Source organism: Dipteris shenzhenensis, chromosome 9 (assembly GCF_047967505.1).
Source record: "Dipteris shenzhenensis isolate YYH24624 ecotype China chromosome 9, Dip_SZ_1.0, whole genome shotgun sequence".
Lineage (NCBI taxonomy): Eukaryota > Viridiplantae > Streptophyta > Polypodiopsida > Gleicheniales > Dipteridaceae > Dipteris > Dipteris shenzhenensis.
The window spans coordinates 21,071,539-21,087,765 of NC_141604.1; the positions used below are offsets into that span (position 1 = coordinate 21,071,539).

The 16,227-nt window shown below is 40.5% G+C and overlaps 1 pseudogene; it reads left to right on the top strand.

Annotated features, from left to right (window-relative positions):
- Positions 1-12,212: 12,212 nt before the first annotated feature.
- LOC147898356 (pentatricopeptide repeat-containing protein At3g09040, mitochondrial-like) lies at positions 12,213-15,918 on the top strand (annotated as a pseudogene).
- Positions 15,919-16,227: the final 309 nt, after the last annotated feature.

Sequence of the window (16,227 nt, forward strand, 5' to 3'; positions counted from 1 at the left end):
TCTTATGTACCCTAGTTCAGACTACCTAGAGTTGGTTTAAACAATTCCCAATTGGCTATTTCATAGATTGGCAGGAGATCAATGAGAAAGATTTTTGAACCAAGTTGAATTATCTAAACCAGAGGAAATGTGAGCCCATTAAGGATGTTGTGCTACATAAATGGGATCTCATCAATCAATTGAGTACACCATCGGATGATAAGTTCCTACATAACTTGTTAATTACCACCTCACGTATGGATTTACATTGATCAGAGATTGGGAATCCAACCAAGACCTCACCAAGACATACGATGAGCTCTTGAATCAATCCATTTCCTCAGAGAATAGTAGAGTAGCCAAGTATAAACAAAAAAGAAAGGTGAGGAAAGCGAGGATGATGGTGTCTCAACATCACCAAAGAAGGATGAACTCGCTTCCAAGCTCAAAAAGACCTTGCAAGAACTAGGTATCCAAGGGAGACTTAGGAAATAGGTATCCAAGGTAGATTGAAGTTAGAATAGTAGAAAGATGTGTGACAAGTGCTCACATTATGGCCACACCAAGGATGAATATAGAACTAAGTACTATAATGCATGTGCCAAGTCTTGGCATGGTTGCTTGAAGTTTTGGTGCACCAACTACTGCATAGTAGATGTAAACTAGGTGGATCAAGAAGCCAAGACAAAAGTTGAGTGCCCACCAAGGCCTAAGCAAGGATGAGCAAGAGGCATAGGATGAGGTGATGGAGATCAATACCAAGGCCGAGGTCCACCTAAAATAAGATGCTTTTTTGTGTGAAGAAAATGGCTATACTAAGGCAGAATGCAAGTTGTTTTTCAAACAAATTAACATTCTTAAGAGCAATGCTAAAATATGGGAAATAGACCCAACTTGCTCATCAATATGTTGAAGACAATCCAAGTCAATGTAGCCACTCGATCCATGGGCCCAGTGTCTAGTCTTGAGAAGGGACCGCCTCTGTTAAAGGATATTAATTTGAGGAAGGAGATGCAAATGGCCTCCAAAGCGGTTAAGGAATTCAAGGTCTAGGATCTTTCAATCAAGCTTCCAACTAAGATGACTCCAACCCCACGATGAAACCAAGTGAAGCAACCATAAGCATATAAAATCGCAAATGGAGCCAGACTAGATGGCCCAAGCTCTAAGATGACATAAGCATGGAATGCATTCCAAAATATGAAGGCAAGCCTAACAATGGTTGAGCTTTTGCAATTGTCCCCTTACTATTGTTGCAAATTTCTCATTGAATACCTCAAACCCAAGCATCCTAATCATCATCCCAATGATTGATACCTCTATGGTTAATGTAGTAGTTCTAGTCATCACATCAAAAGTCAAGAAGAAAAAATTTCTAAATGTCATTGTCAATGGAGGATTAGGCGTGAATATCATCTCAGAAATCGTGTGATGAAATAGTTGAAGCTCAAGACCTTTAAACCTTTCCCATTCCTAGTATGTATGGTGGATCAAATACCAATGGATCCTAAAGGTATGCTTTGTAACATTAGAGGACTCCATTATACATGTAGCATAATTGTTATTGCTATGGAAGAAATTGCCTACCCATTGTTATTGGGGTAGAGCTTGGTTGAAAAGTGCAAAGGTATTAAATGATTAGGGTTAAGAAATGATGACAATCAAGACCAAGAACTCCAACAAGATCAATCAAAGGACTTGGATGTTGATGACCAATTTCCAGAAAACAACGAAGTCTTACTTGATGGAGATGCATACGTTGCTTGTTGGTGAGATTAACATCTTCTAGGTGGCTTTCAAGATCAAACAAAATATCAAGGAAGCTAATCTTGAAAAGAAAAACCATTTGTACCCTAGGAATTTCACTAAAGATGTATAGAGTCATTGAGCCCAAGGTGACAATCACTTGACTTGGTGCTCACAATTGGTTTCTTGATCCAATCCATGAATTAAACTTGGGTATCATAAAGGATCCAGTTAAAATTTTCATAAGATGATACTTTGACCACTCCTCCACCTTATCTACAAACTACAATGCCTTAACAAGACCTGTCTCTACTAGCAAAAGATACTGATGGTGATACTTGAGGGCTTATGGGTCCTACAATTTTAAAGATCAAATTGTCTATGGCAATTCTTAAGTGTTCGACATCCATGAAGATATGAATGAAGAAGAGACAAGGCAAAGTGTTGGCCCTTGGTCAATTGGGATCTGACTTATTAGTCATCAAGTAACTAGGAACTTATGGGTCCTACAATTTTAAAGATCAAATTGTCTATGGCAATTCTTAAGAGTTTGACATCCATGCAGACATGAATGAATAAGAGCCAAGGCAAAGTGTTGGCCCCTGGTCAATCGGGATCTAACTTAGACACCAAGTAACTAGGAACTCTAGTTATCCCAACAAGAAACCAAGCAATAGACTACTCTAAGACAAATGGAGTTAGCATTTTTGAAAGGTTCCTCATTAGGAATTATGAAGCTAGTTGTTAGAACCCCTAGTAGAGTGAACTTGTGAGATATAAGTAATCATTTTTGTAATAGAGTGGGGACCTTTTCTCACTCCATTGTTTGTAAGTTGAATGAGTTGTCATGCTACTAGAGTGAGAGTTCTAGAGGTGTGGGTGTGTTTGTGCAGACCCCAACCATTTGTACTTGGGGCATATATCTTTGAGAGATATGTATGGAAACAAATTACCATTGTAGATGTTGATCGGACATTAATACAAGTAATTTTTGCATACCCAACTGTATAATCTTTATAGTGCTTGTATTGGTTGATTGCACACTTGTTCACTAGTCTTCATACAGTTTTTCCCATGCTCCCCAAACTGTGTTAGTTCTTTGATGCAACTCCAAACACAAAGTATGAGCACTTGTTGAGCATTTTTTTGAGATGGATTCTTCCTTCCCACCATTGTGCATGCATTGGTCACCAAGGATTGGGTCATTGAGCAACTAAGAGGTCATCAGAATCAAGCATTAATAGTGAGGTAGTTGATGTATTAATAGGGGAAGTTATTTGAGTTTCCCATAAAGAATGGTTTGATTAAACAACCATAGAATTTGATCCTTATGCTTTGTAGGGTTCTCATAAACCTTGTCTCTCCGTGAATCTACTTCATGTGGACTATTGTAATAGTAATACCCATAATTTTATCAATATGAATACATTTTTCAAATAATTAATTTTCTCAAAGATTGATGGTGTTAAAATTGTCATGATTGAGATAGAGAGTTTATTATAGAAATTGTGCATCACAAGGTGACTGAAAGGAAGTGACATAAATATTCTCAACCATTTAGGAACATTTGTGTTTCCATTACACCAAATGGTTTATACAAGTGATCACAAACTCACACCCAACCAACAGGTGCATTGCAAGGCCATGAAGAGGGGAAGAGAGACAGAGAGATCGATTGTTTAAAACTTATAGGAATAGTTTGCATTCCCTCACACCAAGGGGCTCATACAAATTATCAAACTCACTCAGCCAACACTTCCCTTAGAATCTGACATGACCTACAAGGACTTGCACTGATTTTCATGATGGCCATCGTGCTAGTTGACAATAATTGTGACAGTGGACATGACCAGTTCTGACCATCACAGTGGTGGATGTGGACCACTACACTATGATAAAGTTTAGAATGTAATTCCAGTCATCATGTTAGTTGACATATGCCACTCTTGGTGGAAGAGCACACATAGTGTCATGTGTTTTAGACCACTAATCGGCATGGTGGTTCCCGTTGATAAACCCTACTAAATGTGGTCCTTTACAATTTCAACCTATGATTGGATGTCTCAACAAGTTATGTAAAAATTTCTTCACACCATTCTAATAGTGGACATATAAATTTGCCATGGACATATATCCCTACTGCAATGGATGACCTTACCATCTTTTAGATGATAAAATGTCAAATCTAATAAGCACCTTCTAGCTTATTGTGCCATAGTTGAGAATTAGTATGCATAAAAATGCATACTCTATATCTAGGGGATATAATTTCTAACTTGTAACGAATGACATCTTATCCATTCCAACTCAAACTAGAGTCAACAAGTTGAACAAGGTCTTGTGGTGCCTTGGGTTGGCACAACATAGCACGAGGTATGAGTAGGAGATTGTAAGAAAAATAATTCAAGGAGGACTTATCCCACATCAAGAAAGAAATCCAAGGATGTACTTGACTCCTATAAAAGATAGTCACTCTCATGCAATAACATATGCAACCTTTCAAGTATCTCTATTAGTACAAGTCTCAATCTTGTAATCTGATTGAACTAGATTCTATGCTAATTTAATCTAGGCCCACAGATCATGTGTGCACCTAGAATTCATCCATCTTATATTAGTTTAATCACATTGTAGTATGAGGTACTCATACTCCTCATATGGGACCAAAGCTATGGAGTTTACTTCATGCTCTTTGAGCCCCTTCCTCTCTACTTCATTGGCTACACTACGTGGTTTGATGTTGTGATGGTTTTATTATATCAAATTATATCTCATTTTATCTCTTCTGAGTGTCACATCTTGCCAATGGACTTACCTCATACTTTGCTTCCTTGACATAGCCTCTCAAGTTGATAGCTATTTCTTTACAAGGAACTATCGAGTCAATCTCCCAACTACTCTTTACCTTACTTTTCTTGTGCTACCTCACTTGGAGATGTGTGACATGACATACATACCATCAACTAGTAGACAGTATCAAAGACAACCTAAGGATGCATCCATTGCCAACATACAACCATCAACTACAAGTAGATAAGTAGCAACTGTATCTACTACCGCAATGGACATGCAACAAGGTCTACCATTAGCCTAATGCAACTACAAAAGAAAAAATGCAATTCTACCTCCTATAGCACTAGTGAATTAGACTTTCTTGATGTGAGTGGATCAAATGCACAATCAGCATAGCACGTAACTATAGTGTAGATGTAGAATAGCAACTATAAAGGCTCAACATGCAGCAAGAGCTACAAATAATGCACATGGACAACATTACAACATCAAGCCAGCAACAATGACAATAGAAACATCACAAATGGATAAGAAAACCTACTACAATGCAAGACACCATCTATAGTGTCAATAAACATGCACGACTCCACAAAAGATGTAGGAGGGATAATGACCCAATGACCCCATAGACCAACTTCGAGCCATTGATGAAGACCATGACATCAATCCATGTGGTAGACAAGGCACTCAAAAATTACATGTGGTAAACTAACACATAGGTAGTGCCATGTTAGCAAATAAGATGAACATGTGGTAGTGACATGTGGTAGGTAGGTGCACACGTGGTAGTCAAGGACCTACAAATAGCTACGACACATGGTAGACCAAGACCTATAGAATCTCAGTAGAAAGGGATCTGCACACTCACTAGTGCCACATGGCACACAGTACCACATTAGCACATAGCTGCACACATCTAAGCACACTTTTCATGATACTTGTGTACACACCTCTATTCTTCATAGAACACACTTTGCATGTGCACTTGACTGCCATATCGCCCTCCTGACACCCCTTCTTAATCAAAGTTTGGCATGTCACAACTTTTGATCTAGGACAAATTTTGAGGTGGTCCAAAAAGGAAAAGTGGTTAGTAAGTTTTTTTAACTCTATGAAATCATCACATTTGCATGATTATATGTAATCAAAATTTCCAATATTGAAGTAATTTAACTAGTAAGGCCTTTGCAAATGGCATTAAGAACCTCATCTATCAAGAAGTTTACTAGGAAATGATTTCACATCTAGAGTACACAAATGAAGTACCTTTTAATGCACAAAAGTTTGTGGAAAATTATTAAGAAAGATATACCTAATGAGCCAAGTGGAGTTGGGAAGAGAATGATGAACAAGCATTATCACTCATGGGATACACTTGGTACTAATTTTTCTGATCATCGCCCTTTGCAAGAGGGACTACATATTTATGGGTAGTAGGACTCTCAGGCAACTTCAATTTCTTAACATTGATTATTCTAAGAAATTAAATGTGTGGCACAAGCATCAACCATTATTCTTACTTTTTCACCCTTGATATTTATATACATCCTCATTGGATCATGAGGACTAGAATTAGGTTACCACATTGTTGAGAATAGGCAAAACATATGGGTGCTACCTTCATGCTTTTGTATATTTTTGAGTACCTTAAAGTGGTGACACTAGCATTGCATTGACTTTTTGGGCAATTCCACGTAGATAGTCCTTGCCTAGGCATTTAAAGTCAATATTTTCTTACTTAGATTTTTCATAATCATATTTTCTCTAAAGTGGATACCTTTGAGATTGGATTGTCTTGGCTATGCATGGGAAACTCCCTTTTTGAGTTTGGAGTCTCTTGGGCTATGCATGGAAAACTCTCTTTATGAATTGCTCCTTTGTTTTTAAATGAAGAAATGTATTGAATTTTAAAACAAAGGTTGTTCTAGCTTTAGGCCTTCTTGTTGAATTGTCATAGATCTGGGCATACTTGTGATATAATTTTCAAAGGTTTTGGGAGATTTTCTTCTCACCTCTACTATGTTATCATCTTTAAAGCCTATCACAAAACCCCTTATTTTTTAAAAATTATCAATGCAGTTTAGTTTGAGAACTGCTTCCCTATAATCATCTATATATTTGCACAATGAAGGCCTTTCCCATACTATAACTATCCCAATCTTCCCTTGCCCTCTCAAGGTCATCTTTAAGTAAAATTTCCTTTAGGAATGGTTGCTCATATTCAAGCTACCAATCCCTGAGTATTTTGTTAGACTATCTAAGGCTCATCCACCATTTATTTGCTTTGAAAGACTGGCTTCTGCAACTTGATTTTCAGGAGGCATATTTGTATGATAGCAAAAATCTTGCCTCTTCTGTAAAGAACATATTCATAGCATCACTATTTTTTCTTTTTGTTTCCCTATTATAAATTGATGGTTTTAAGTCTTCTAAGACATTTGAGGTTCCTCTAAGTTGAGAGGTAGATGCTTGAAATTATTGTGGAGGAGTTAAAAATTGACTTTGGGACTTCTTAAGTTAGAGCTTTTAATGCATCGTTAACAATCTTTAATTGAGTTTCAATATTGAGAGTCCAATTTTCTAATTTTGTGAATTTTGAATAGGGAATTCCACAATTATGATCATCTATTTCTTTCTCCAAATCCATAAATTCCTCATGGGTCTCCTAGGTCTTTACTTCTTTGGACTTGTCATGGAATAAATAAAAGAGGTTAAGATCCAAAAGCCTTGGATCTGCCTTATTTCATTCATTTTAATCTATAAGTATGTCGACGATGGAGGCAATGTAGAGGCAATTTTGTATAGGACTACAATGGAGATTCAAATCCATGTGGCTGCTCAAATGTAGTTTTGATCATCACCAACTCTCAAGTGTTCCTAGTGTCACTCGACTATTTGTGAATGTAGTTATAAATCATTGTTGTTGCATCTATTTGTTAGTCAATTCACACAGTAGCGATTGGCTTTTCTGCATAGGTTAAGCGCGATCATAATCCAGCCTGAAGCAAAGTTCTATAACTAAAATAGGTCGTTGATTTATTCTTGAACATGGTCCCTATTGCATATGGGCAATCGATTGGGAGCCTTCGATGGTCCACTGAGCAAAAACTTTCCAAGCCCATTGTTATCCTGAGGTGATGATCTTGTGGGGGTTAAAGGCCATTGTATCTTAATCCCGGTCATGCACAATACTCAAACACATATATATATATGAATGACATAGAAGATTAGGGTGTTTTGCACCCACCAAAACTTGTGTGGCTCTCTCTTCCGGATCTCCCTCTCTCTCACCTTATTCCATTTTTCTTTCATTGTTGGGATCTCTCAACTGGTATCAGAGCGCAGGTGTTCTAGCTGGGCCCAGATGTGAGCGTGGAGCCCGAAGTCTGTTGTTGCAGTTCTGCGGGAGGAAGGAGAAGCTCCATTGGGTGACTTTACCTACATCCAGGTGTGCAAAGACCTTGTAGAAACCTTTGGAAAGTTCTCTGAGTGGTTTTTTGCAAGCAACCAGGTGGTTTTTGCAAGCAGGTGGTTTTGGAGGGAAAAAACGTTTTTTTATGATTCCCCTATTCCTGAGAGTCCGGAATGACCTATAGAGGCAACCATTGCCTGCTTTTGGTGTCGATTGCACTTCAGGAGTTTGAAAACACCTTTATTCTTGAATTTGGCATTATTTTGTTGGATTTTTGACTCACTGTCTCTACTTCAATGTTTTTCTCCCAATGTGTTGGAACTCGAGTTTAAAGTAACCATTCGTAGATCTGTCAGTTTTGGTGGACTCAAGAGGTCCTAAAATTCTATGTTGCTCATCGTTTGCACTCTAGTGGTGTTTATAAATAGATAAGTTTGCAAAAACGTTTTTTTTGTCCGTGTGTTGGACCCATTAATTGGGACCACATTTTCCAAAACCATTTGTTCCAGTACGTTCCAGAGGCCCAAATACCCCTACCTGTCAACTCTTGCACTATTCCATGGAGATTTGGTTCCATCTCGCTGAGATGCCGAATCATTTGTTTCTCTGTCAAAAATCCATTCAAAGTTTCAAACCTTTGATTTCTTGATTACACGTCAATTGAAAGGGTTGACTCCCCATTTCCCATTCATCGGTTGGAATTTTAGAGTTCCAGCAGAAGAGAGATATTTGCAGATTGTTTTGCTAAGTCCAATTATGCAGTGACGCCCATGTTTTAAGGCATCTCAGGTTCTATTTTCACTAGCGGTCATCATTGTGGGGCTGTGATTTTTTTGATATACCTTATGCAGATCACTCTGGTTGCAGTTTGAGCCATGTGTGCTCATTTGTGGTTTGCATTGGGTTGCAATGGATGCTTTACAAGCGATTTGGATGCACTAATAGGCCTAGATTGCCTTGTGGGATGCTTTATTGATGGACTTTTAGCACATAGATGCTATTTTATACTGAGGGACACCTTTGAGATATTGCAGTGGATGCACTCATAGTGCTATGCTCTCTTGGATGAGACATTATTGATGCTTATGCCCATGGACGATGTTTATTCTTGAGGCATTTGGCTCTTATTGGTGTTTACCATTGTTTTGTCATTGCAATATGACATTTTCTTTTGGGCCATATTTGATCATATGGATGCATAGTATATGCACATGAGTCAGATGATGCTTTGAGTTTTGGTGACACTATCCTTCATTAAGGCATACATATTTGGGTGCACTTCGTATTTGGTGTGATTCTTTCTTGCAGGCACTAGCATTTGGGATTTTGCTTTATTTGCATCATGGCATCCTCTTCCATGTCTGAAAAGGAGTTTTTCAGCATTAAAACATTTGATGGGACAAACTTTTCTTTCTGGAAAGGACACATAAGAAATGTGCTTATTCAAAAGAAGCAGATTAAACCCTTGGCAAGGATTGGAGCTATGCCTGCAGATATATCTGAGGATGATTGGAATGAGTTGGCTACATTAGCAAAGTCTAATGTTAGACTTCATCTTGCATAGTCAGTCTATTTCACAGTAGTAAATGAGTAGACTACGAAAGATTCATCGAAGAAATTATGTGCCACTTATCAGAAGGAAACCACCTCTGATAAAGTTTACCTCATGAAGAGGTTGTTTGAGCTACAAATGAAGGAAGGGGTCTCCATTGCTTCTCACTTGAATGAATTCAATATTATATTCAGCCAACTTCAAGCTCAGAAGTTGAATTTTGATGTGGAGACTAAGGCAATATTCCTCTTGTGTTAATTGTAATCCTCATGGGATATCTTCGGTACAGCTGTCAGTAACTTTGCACTTGGTGGAGTCCTAAAGTTTGATGATGTTGTGGGTAGCTTGTTGGCCGAGGAGATTAGACGGAAGTCTATGGATGGCAACAAGTAGGATGCAGCCTTAAATGTGCAAAGGGGAAAATCACAATTCAAGGGAAAGTCCCAAGAAAGAGGGAATTCATGTAGCAAATCGAGGGCACGAAACATTGAGTGTTACCATTGTGGCAAGAAGGGCCACATGAAAAAGGATTGCTACATGTTGAAAAGAGAGAAAAAGGATAAGAAAAAGAATGCAAATTGGGGTGCAAATAAGAAGGAAGAGAGTCCAAGGGAGGACAAGGGAAAAATGAAGATTGAAGAAATTAATGCAGTCACTGATAATAGTGACAATGACATTCTCTTCATGAGTAGTATACCTGCAGACTTGCTTACCACTTTAGATAATGCATAATCCTAGGATTGGATTTTGGATTCTGGTGCTTCATTCCATGTTACTCCCCATAGGGAATGGTTCTCCACTTTGGTTCTCCACTTATGACAGTGGAAAGATACGTTGTGTGCATCTTGGAAATAACTATGCATGTGACATAGTGGGAGCAGGTGACATAAAGTTTTCTTTTGCAAATGGGTTTGCATTTGTTTTGAGAAATGTGAGACATGTGCCTAAGCTGACCAAGAGTCTCATTTCAGCGGGTCAGCTAGATGATGCTGGTTTTCATACCACTTTTAGCTTTTAGAGTTGGAAAATTCAGAAGGGCCCTATGGTTTTGGCAAGGGTTGCCAAGTGTGGGACATTGTATCCCTTACATGTATCAGGGGTGTCTGATCATGTTGTTGCAATAACCGAGCAGCCAAGTATTTCTTTGTGGCATTGCAAGTTGGGACACATGAGCCAAAATGGAATGAAACTCTTATACTATTTGGGTTATTTACCCCATTTGAGTTTTTTTTATTTTGAATTTTGTGAGCACTGTCTTTATGGAAAGGAGACTAAATCAGCCCAAAAAAGAAGGGGAAAGAAAGAGCTTGAAAGGCTTGATTTGGTGCATTTAGACGTATCTGGTCCCATGCCTACACGGTCATTAGGCGGGGTTGAATACTATGTGACATTCATTGATGATACAACCAGGAAAGTATAGGCTTATGCTATAGCTTGGAAGAGCAATGTGTTCCCGATATTTCAGAAATGGCTGGCTTTGGTTGAAAATCAGTCAGGTAGAATGCTTAAATGGCTACGAACTGATAATGGTGGAGAGTATATCTCTCATGACTTTCAGCATTTTTGTGATACACGTGGGATGAAGAGGGAGCTCACGTCTCCTCATACTCCAGAATAGAATCCAGTTGCAGAACATATGAATAAACATGGTGTTGCCATGCAATAAGGCTAGATAAGACAAATGCCACACCTAGGGCTAGTTGCTTCAATTACAGGAGCAAGCTCACCATTAGAGTAACGACTAAAGGAGGCAATCTATAACTCGTATTTGAGCTTGTAGCCCAAAAGAATAAAGTCTTTGGGAGGTCATGGGTTCAAGTCTCAATGGACACTTGACGTGTGTTGCCAGTTAAGTGGACACTTATAGGCCACCATGTCCATACGATAGGTCTTCATTAACAATTGTGCAGGTCTTCATTAACAATTGTGCAGGGCTTCATCTTGGACGCCTCAATTTTTGCTAATCACTTGAAAACTTCCAATCTCGTTATGCCTTCAAACACAGCCATTAAGCTCTCAAAGGATGACGCACAACTAACATGTTGTGCAAGGTGTCGTGCCAAGCGTTATTGAAAGTCCAGATAAAGTGCTTAGTTAATTGGCGATTATACGAAGGGGGATACCACCCTAACGGTGTCATAAGTGATGGGTGTGTATGTATGAATGATTGTGAGGAGAGATACCTTGAAGGTGTTGGGAAAAAATATAAAGAAAAAGAGAAAAAGGGGCATAACCCACCTCTCCGTGCTCGAGGTTTGCATAGATCCTTGTATAAGGAGTCCCTAGAGTCATTCTTCGATGCCAAGTTAGCTAGTTGGCATAGTTTATGGGATTTTCAGATGGGTTTTAAAAACATGCACCCACTCACCCACTCGTGGGCACTACCAAGGGGTGCTCTATATAGCGCATTACTGGGACTCGGACGAGGGCCGTTGCCGTGGTAACCACGCAACCCTATCAGGTGGTTGATCGCTTCCATGGAATGTAGTTCCTCTCCAACTAAAGGATTATTATAACCCAAAACAGTTGAACGAGATATTTAAAGAGAGTCCTGCCACGTGCAATTGCTTGCCCTGAAATCCTAGAACATTTGCTGCCAATAGCTTGAGATAATAGCTCTCTCAAAAATTACTTTGTATTTACTTTTTCCTAATAAAAATTTCTACCTTTCGCTCGCCAAAAAAAAACTACAAAACTAAAGGATTATATGGTTCATATAAGAGTCTCAAAATTTGCCATTCTTTCTAATGAAAATTCCAATTCCGGCTGTGTTCCCGCGGCTTTCCATCCAGCCTGTCCTCAATAAAAATGCAAGAAAGCGCTTGAGCTCTGTCCTGCAGTATTTTGAGTGCGAACCTTTGGAAGTACTGCGGTCAGGGACAGAGCGCTTATCGAGTACTTCACAAAGTGGTGGAAGAACAGAATAACAAAGTGAGTATAATAAGTCTGAACAAAAATAAATTGAACAAGTAAAGCTGTGGATTGGCTAGCATGACGGTCTGTCATGAGTTTTAACAGAAATATCGAAGGTCTCCAGATTTCAAGCATAATATCTCCTAGGAGTCATTTGGATAAACTGCTGGTACAATTTGTGCTGGGTTAAAGACATGTCTGAGACAACCAGAGCGTCCATTGATCAGGCCCGGTCAATCTCTGAAGACCGTGGCATGATCGAGTGTGACAGCAATTGTAAGGCCAGATTTATGTCTGTAGTACATGTCAATGCATTTAAAGCACAAGGAGATGCTGAGCTTAGAGGAGGCACTCATTTCTTTGGATCGGATACCCCAGCTGCCTTCGGTTGAGGACTTCATCTGCATCTTGCAGAAGTGCAGGGAAAGTAAAGTTCTAACGTATGGCAAGCGTTTGCATGTCTACCTGTGCAAAAGTGGGTTGCAGGCTCATAAATCTCTTGGGAACTATCTTGTTCCAATGTTTGTGGAATGTGGAAGCATGTATGATGCTCGGCAGGTATTCGATAGGTTGGTTGATCGGAATGTTTATTCTTGGACTTCTGTTATCGCTGGTTTTATTGAATGCGGCAAATCACAGCATGCCCTTAAGCTGTACCAAAAAATGCAAGAGGATTTTGTACATCCTAGCAAGTACACGTTTGTGGCCCTATTGAAGGCCTGTGCTAGGCTGAAAAATGTGGAAAGAGGCCAAGAAATACATGCTGAGATTGCCAGAAAGGGGTTGGAAAGAGATACTTTTGTTGGAAACACCTTGGTTGATCTCTATGCCAAATGTGGCTTGCTTGCACAAGCATGGGCAGTGTTTGATGGGCTTCCGGTTCGAGATGTGGTCTCATGGAATGCGCTGATCGCCGGATATGCCGAACACGGGCTTGGTGAGGAGGCTCTGAACTGTTTTGAGCAGATGCAGCTAGAGGGTGTCTCTCCAGATGCTGTCACACTTGTTTGCAGCTTGAAAGCATGTGGCAGTGTCAGAGCTATAGACAAGGGCCAAGAAATTCATGCTGAGATTGCTACAAAGGGGTTGGAAACAGCTCTGTTTGTTGGCAATACTTTGGTTGATATGTATGCCAAATGTGGCTGGCTTGCAAAAGCACAAGAAGCTTTTGACAAGCTTCCAGGTCGAAACGTGGTCTCATGGAATGCATTGATTGCAGCATATGCTGAAAACGGGCTTGGTTATGAGGCACTGTTTTGTTTTGAACAGATGCAACTGGAAGGTATCACTTCAGATGCTGTCACGTTTGTTTGCAGCTTGAAAGCATGTGGCAGCATAGGAGCCATTGACAAGGGCCAAGGAATACATGCAGAGATTGTCAGGAAGGGGTTGGAAATAGATCTTTTTGTTGGCAACTCTTTGGTTGATATGTATGCTGAATGCGGCTCGCTTGCAAAAGCACAAGAGGCATTTGACAATCTTATGGTTCGAAATGTGGTTTCATGGAATACTCTAATTGCAGGATACGCTGAACTTGGGCTTGGTGAAGAAGCACTAAACAATTTCAAACAGATGCAATTGGAAGGTGTTCCTCCAAATGCTGCCACATTCGTTTGTTGCCTGAAAGGGTGTGGCAGCATAGGAACCATAGACGAAGGCCAAGAAGTACACGCTGAGATTGCTAGAAAGGGGTTGGAAAGAAATCTTTTTGTTGGCAGCACTTTGACTGACATGTATGCCAAGTGTGGTTTGCTCACAAAAGCACAGGAAGTTTTCGACAGACTTCCAGTTCGAGATGTGGTCTTGTGGAATGCACTCATTGCAGGATATGCAGAAAATGGGCTTGGTGAAGAAGCACTGAACTGCTTCAGACAGATGCAATTGGACGGGGTGTTTCCAGATGCTGCCACGTTTGTTTGTAGCTTGAAAGCGTGTGGCAGCATAGGAGCCATAGACAAGGGCCAAGAAATACATATTGAAGTTGCCAGAAAGGGGTTGGAAAGAGATTCTTTTGTTGGCAACACTGTGATTGATATGTATGCCAAATGTGGCTTGCTATCAAAAGCTTGGGAAGCGTTCGCAAATCTTCCAGATCGAGATGTGGTCTCTTGGAATGCAATAATGGCAGGATATGTTGAACATGGGTATGGTGGTGAAGTGCTGGACTGTTTTGAACAGATGCACGTAGAGGGTGTTTCTCCAAATGCTATCACTTTTGTTTGCACTCTGAAAGTGTGTGGCATCATAGGAGCCATAGACAAAGGCTGTGAAATACATGCTGAGATCATCAGGAAGGGGTTGGAAAGGGATCATTTTGTTGGCAATACTGTAATCGATATGTATGCCAAATGTGGTTCACTTGCAAAAGCACAGGAAGCATTCAACAGGCTTCCAGTTCGGGATGTGGTCTCATGGAATTCGCTTATTGCAGGATATGCCGAACAGGAGCTTTGTGAGAAAGCACTGAATTGTTTTGAACAGATGAAACGTGAAGGTGTCTCTCCAGATTCTGTCACGTTTGTTTGCAGCTTGAGAGCGTGTAGCAGCATAGGAGCCATAGACAAGGGCCAAAATATATATGATGAGATTGCCAGGAAGGGGTTGGAAACAGATCTTTTTGTGGGCAACACTTTGGTTGATATGTATGCCAAAACTGGCTCGCTTACAAAAGCACAGGAAGTGTTTGACAGGCTTCCAGTTCGAGATGTGGTCTCATGGAATGTACTAATCACAGGATATGCCCAGCTAGGAGAAAGTGAAGTTCTTTTCAATATGCTTGAGAGAATGAGAGGAGAAGGCATTGAACCAAGTGGGGTCACATGCCTTTGTGTTCTTACTGTATGCAGTCACGCGGGTCTAGTGGATAAGGGGTTGAAATACTTTGAGGCCATGAGTGAAGGCTTTGGCATCACTCCAACTCTTGAGCACCATAATTGCATCGTCGATCTCTTGGGCCGTGCAGGCCTATTAGATGAGGCAGTAGCAATGGTGGAGAAGATGCCTTTCCATCCTGATCTTGTTGCATGGAAAACTTTGTTGGGTGCTTCTCGAAAGTGGGGTAATGTGGAGCTCGGAATACAGGCCTTCGAACATGCAGTGCAATTGGACGAAATGGATGCTGCAGCTTATGTCTGTATGTCTAACATCTATGCTGATGCTCACGTGCAGGAGGATGACAGTGTGGTCGAGGTGACCAGAGTGAAAATAAAGCACGAAGAAGCCATGACAGATGATACGTACGCATATGTTTTGGGCGAGGAAAGCGGGGAGGGATAGAAGACATTCTCAAAGAGTAAGCCACACTGGGAGACCTTTGCCTCAATTAGGAACTAAGGGATGCGGCATGCCGCAGGATTGGATTGGGTGTCATGTGATAATGCACAGACAGCTGGGTTATTTGGGGCACAGTAAGAGCTGTCTATTGCCCAAGGGAACACCCATACGTGGTATCTAGGTGTCACGGGCATCCACAAGCCCGTGGCCATGCTAGCTTGTGCCAGCGCAGGCAGCTAGGTCAACTCCCACGCAATGCCTTGTGCAGTCAGGAATCAGCACAAAGTCAACAGACAGTCAATGCCGCGTCATCGCAGGTCAAAAAACATAGTTTATACTTTTTGGTCAAAAGTCAATGCGTTGGCTTTTTTAAATCAACGTTGACTTTTTCGCGGACTTGGTCAACAGCCGGCGTTGACCAAGTCGGCCAGGCTGACCTAACATCCTATAAAAGGGCAGCCTTTGGCCCTCATTCTTCATCCACTCCTCAAGCCTTCAAGCCTTCAGAGTAGCAAAGCGCAAGCTTCTCCGTGGTAGACCAGGAGGGTAGCCTTAGCCT